The 5672-nt window shown below is 48.2% G+C and overlaps 1 protein-coding gene and 1 pseudogene across 1 annotated transcript in view; one reads left to right on the top strand and one right to left on the bottom strand.

The window, feature by feature from the left end:
- Positions 1 to 5672, bottom strand: part of LOC101567871 (solute carrier family 2, facilitated glucose transporter member 3) — a 121598-nt gene that overhangs the window by 90080 nt on the left and 25846 nt on the right. The gene's annotated exons all lie outside the window — the stretch shown is intronic.
- Positions 826 to 1887, top strand: LOC101590581 (annotated as a pseudogene).

Below are 5672 nucleotides of genomic sequence, written 5' to 3'. Positions count from 1 at the left end.
TCTGTCTCAGATGAAAACAAAACAGAACAAAAAAAAAAACAAACCCAAGTGGTCATTCAGGGTGATGCCAGCCCCAGTGTCAAAGCTGGAACAGTAGATGCCACTTTTGAAGTCACAAGACACAACCTGGTCTTCAGTATAGTCCAGGATGCTTTTGAGGGGACCATCTGATGCCTGCTTCACCACCTTCTTGATGTCATCGTATTTAGCCACTTTCTCCAGGCAGCAGGTCAGATCCACCACTGACATGTTGGGAGCGGGCACATGGAAGGCCATGCCTGTGAGGTTCTTTTTTTTTGCGGAACTGGGGATTGAACTCAGATCCTTGCACTTGCCAGGGAAGCGCTTATTCCACTGAGCCACCTCCCCAGCCGCCTGTGAGCTTGTTCAGCTGCAGGATGACCTTGCCCACGGCCTTGGCAGAGCCAGTGGATGTAGGGATGATGTTCTGAGCAGCCCCGCGGTCATCACATCACAGCTTCCCAGAGGGGCTGTCCACTGTCCTCTGTCTTCTGGGTGGCAGTGACGGTGTAGACTGTGGTCATGAATCCCCCCATGTTGCTGAAGTCATGCATGGATGACCTTGGCCAGCGGGGTTAAGCAGTTGGTGGTACAGGAGACATTGCTGACAATCTTGAGGGAGTTGTCCTACTTCCCGTGATTCGCACCCATCACAAACACGGGGGCATCGGCAGAAGGGGCAGAGACGATGATTCTTTTGGCACCACCCTTCAGGTGAACCCCGACTTTCTCCACGGTGGTGCAGACACGACTACTGGCTCACCCAGCTCATGGAGGGGCGGGACACACCAAATCACCACAAGCATGGCCACTCCGCGCAGACTTCGAGAGACGCCCTGCACTTACTAGTCTGCGAGAAGCCCAACTTTGGCCACGACAAGTCACACCACTGGCATCTCAGGGAGACGCACTATCACAATTACAAAATTTCTTTCCTGATTCTGGAATGTGGGTTACTATCAAAAGAACTGAAAAGCCTGGTCATGGAAATGGGACCCTATTACTCTGTGAAGAACTTACCTCTTCATGAGTTAATTACAAGTGAGTTCATCAACACTTTTGTGAAGAAAGGTTCATGCTGTGCACAGAGGTACAGTATAAAAATTGATGAAGATAACATTGTTGCACTACCACCAAATGGGAAATTAATTTTATCACTGGATAAAGACACTTATGAAGAAACTGGACTTCAAGGTTGTCCATCTCAGTATTCTGGCAGGAAAATTATGAAATTCATTGTTTCCATTGATTTGATGGATTTAGCCCTTAACCTGCATTCCAAGAAGTATGAAAGAGTATCTTGGTGCTTGAAAGAAAAGAAGACATTGAAATTTGATTTCCTTTTGGCTTGGCATCAGACAGGTACAGAAGAGTCGACACTGATGTCATACTTCACAAATTTCAGATTCAAGAGCGGCAGCCCAGAGTGGCAGTGAGCACACTGAGAAATCTGCAGTGCCCTGAGCTGCGGAGCAGCAAGCTCCACAGAGAGCCAGCCAGAGGGGTCCTGCAGGGCTCCGGAGCTCTTCAACTGGCTTGGCGCCGTCTTCTGCAATGTGAACCTAAATAATGAGCCTAATAACTTTATAGCAACCTACTGCTATCCCAAAGGCTTATTTGTGTACAGTCACTGGTTTCATACTCCCAGAGATCTGTGTTCTCCCAGAACAGCTGTGCCCCTACTTTGATGAGCCTGTTAGCCCGGTGGGTCATGTTGGCAGTGCAAGGCTTTGCAGACAGACCCATTTCATGGAGACAAAAGGAACACAGTTTCTGGGAGGAGAACACTTGTACGACTTTGTGATTTTTAATAACCTGGACTTTTGGCTTCAGATGGCTGTTGGGGCAAGTGATGACTGTCCATAAAGAATATGAAATTAAAAAAAAAAAGACACGAGTACTGCACCACGTACTCAGTACCAGCATCACCCCACTTAATGTTGGTAGGATCTTGCTCTTGGAAGATGGCGATGGCCTTTCCATTGATGACGAGCTTGCCGTGGAACTTGCCGTGGTTGGAACTGTACTGCAACATGTAGATCATGGAGTTGAGGTCAATGAAGGGGTCACTGATGGCCACAACATCCACTTTGCCAGAGTTAAAAGCAGCCCTGGTGACCAGGTGTCCAATACGGCCAAATCCATTGACTCCAACCTTCACTATCTTGTCTGGATCGCTGCTAGCTGCACTGGAAGAATGGTTGCTGACAGGCGCGCAGGACCAGAGAGCCTCTCTTCAGTATTTCTATATCAAAAATCTCCACAATTCTTTCCTTTCCTCTCTTCTCCTCTCCTCTTTTCTTTTTTTTTTTTTCCATAATTTTATTGAGAAACAAATAGCAATGAGACAGTTTCAAACCAAATTGGTAGAACAGTTTCAATAATTAACACATTGCATACATTCTTCCTAGTGGTATCCTCTTTTCTTTTTCTTTGTTTCTTTCTCTCTTTCTTGGTACTGGGATTCTAACTCAGAAGCTGTGCTTGCAAAGCAGGCCCTTGTGAGGCAGAAGGCAGACGCTGTGCTGCTGAGCCATATCCCTGCTGCAATTCTCTGTTTATTGTTCCTTTTCCACCCATGAGCCCCAGGCTACGTGGCACCAGTGTGGTGCTTGTGGTCACCACACTCTATGGCCCTGTCTCCCTTTAAGCCAAGGCATCCTTACCCCCCATCCCAGGTGGTCCATTTTGTTGCTTCTAACTTCACTCTCTGTTGTCACCTAGTAGCAGTTCTTGGATGAGATAATATCATAATAAAAACAACAAGAAATAACAGCTTTCTAAACCTAGGAATTTCTGAATGATTCCTTCAGGATGACGTTGAGAAAAATGCCTTTACTATGTACCTGGTAGGGTGTGGAGAGGACATGGGAAAGGCGCAGGCTGGAATAGGCAAGAAACCCAAACCCCTGTGCTCAAGTTACAGCTGGTTATGGAGAGGACAGGACACAGTGGGCAGGAGGCCAAAGAGCCATGTGGAGCAGTCCAGAAGGTGCACTCTGTTCTTACTGCTCAGGTCTCCCTCACCCACAGGGGACAGGTTCCCAGAGTGCAGGGCTGCCTGGAGCTGCCCCAGGACAAGGGCTAGGTGGCCTGTTTCCCACACATCTACCTGTGCAAAATGACATCTCTTCTCCTGGGAGCAGAGCTGTGGCTCATTGCTAGTTCTGGGCTTTGGGGCTGCAATGGGTAGTACACTTGGGGGTGCAGGAACATGAACACTGTGGCACTGTTGATCTCCTCCTAGCACTGGGACCTGAGGGACAGGTTGGGCACACAGACAGGCTGGACAGTGGGATGCCTCCATGGAGTGGACTGAGCCAGCAGTGAGAGTTTATCATGCTCCTCAACAGTGGGGCGCTGAGCAAAGTACTTGCATACTAGAATCCTTGGGCCACAGCTGCCCACTGATTACCACAACAGTGCACACACACTCTCCAGCAGAGGTGCTGCTATCGTGGGGGTGGAGCTTAATGAAGAGGAAGGGTAGGAGGCCAGAGAGAAAGAAGGCCTCTTAGGAGGCTGGGACATTGCCAGTGCATTGTGGAGCAGCCCAGAGGAGCCAGGAGCAGACTGGCACCAGCTGAGCCCCTCAGTCCTGGCACTAGGGCATGAGGACAATCTTACTGCAGTATTTTTCTCTTCACAGTAACCTCCTCCTCCTCTTTCCCCTCCCTCCCCTCCCTTTTTCTTTCTCCTCCCATTCACCTCCCTCTCCTACCTCCCCTCTTCTTCCCCCCTCTCCCTCCTCCTCTTCTTCCAGGGCTTGGGATTGAACCCAAAGCCTTAAACTTCCATGCACACTAGCCAGGCACTTTTCTACTCCTGAGTTACCACCCTAGCCCCTGTGTTTCCTTCTTTCTTTTCTGCCCCCAGTGCTGGGATTTGCCCAGGGCCTTCAGACTCATCTACATCCTAGCCCCCACGCCCCCAATTTTGAGGCAGGTTCTTGATCATTTGCTTAGCTGCCCAGGCTGGGCTCTAACTTGCAGCTCTCCTGCTTCAGCTCCCAGCATGCTGCGACCACAGGCATGCGTGTGCCACCACACCTGCCCCGCCCTTTGTCTACTCCCACCTTTCCAGTGCCTTCCAGCTTGGTTGCTGTGCTGGTCATCAGAGCCATGCTCCAGCAGAGGCCTGCTGGAGAGAAGCCACTGGGGGTCTGGCAGGCAGCAGCTTCTGACACTTCGCCCCTCAGTTCTCTTTTTAAAAAATTCCTGGTGCTGAGGACAGAACCGAGGGCCAATGCTCCACACTGAACTATACCCCCAGCCCTCCTTCCTTTGTCTTCAGAACCAGGGCAAGGCTGATGGGTCACAGAGGTGTCAGCACAGACTTTGGTGTTTCCTTACTCATTATGGGGCAGATGATACTAAGACTTTGTTGGGCCATTAAAAATCCCTGGGTTGGGGGCTGGGGAGATGGCTCAGTGTAATAAGCGCTTCCCTGGCAAGTGCAAGGGACTGAGTTCAATCCCTGGTTCCACAAAACAAACAAACAAACAAAAACCCCTGTGCCTCTGTCAATTAATTAATTCACTGTGGTTCTAGGGATTGAACCCAGGGCCTTCATACTGGGTAACTTCCTCAGCCTTTAAGACAGTTTTTAATTTTATTAAAAAAAAAATAGTAATAAAAAAAAATTTGCGGGGGCAGGAGCTGGGACTGGGGAGATGGCTCAATAGAATAAGTGCTTCCCTGGAAGTGCAAGGGTCTGAGTTCAATCCCTGGTTCTACCAGGAAAAAAAAACACAAAAAGAATTTAGGACAGGGTCTATAGGGTCTCACTGTGTAGATCGGACTCATAGTGATCCTCCTGTTTTCAGCCTTCCAAGTGCTGGGATTACAGGCACGTGCCACCACGCCCACTCTCAATTGACCTCTCGCGCACCCCGGGGATCAAACCCCCACTGTTGCACTCTGCCAAAGCAGGAGATTGAGTCCACTGAGCTATCTGGCCAGCCCTCATTTTTTAAAATTTTGAGGTAGGGTATCATAAGGTAACTATACTTTCCAGGTTGAGTTCAAATTTTCAATGCTCCTGCCTCAGCCTCTTAGAAATGCTGGGATTACAGGCCTACACATCCACACTCAGCTCCTCAGTTCTATTTATTTACTATCATTATTGTTATTTTGTTATCTAATTGGTGATGTGGTGCAGCATGTGGTGCTGGAGATTGAACCATGGTCCCTGCATGCTTGCCTAAGCTTGCCTAAACAGGAGCTTTAGACCCTTGAGCTGTCTCACTGGCCCCCCGTCTTATGGTTAAAGGTGAAGAATTTTCACTATTTTATTCTCTGAAACCTCAAGAGTCCTACAAATGGGCCGAGGAGATGGCTCAGTAGAACAAGCGCTTGTCTGGCAAGCACAAGGGCCTGAGTTCAATCCCCAGTTCCGCCAAAAAATAAATAAATAAATAAAAATAAAGTGACATGTTTATTAATTCTCTGTTTCATATCTTAAAAAAAAAGAGTCCTACAAATATATTGTCCATATGTGATCTTTACATCCTAGAAAAAGTGATAAATTATATAAATATTAGGATTGCTAATAAGGTACTGATTTATTATTCCTCTTTAAAAATATATACTTGGGGGGCCGGGGAGATGGCTCAGTGGAATAATAAGTGCTTCCCTGGCAAGCGTAAGGGC

This window comes from Octodon degus, unplaced genomic scaffold, assembly GCF_000260255.1.
Source record: "Octodon degus isolate 3935 unplaced genomic scaffold, OctDeg1.0 scaffold00288, whole genome shotgun sequence".
Taxonomy (NCBI): Eukaryota; Metazoa; Chordata; class Mammalia; order Rodentia; family Octodontidae; genus Octodon; species Octodon degus.
Note: the sequence above shows the minus strand (reverse complement) of the source record. Positions and strands in the feature narration are given on the sequence as shown.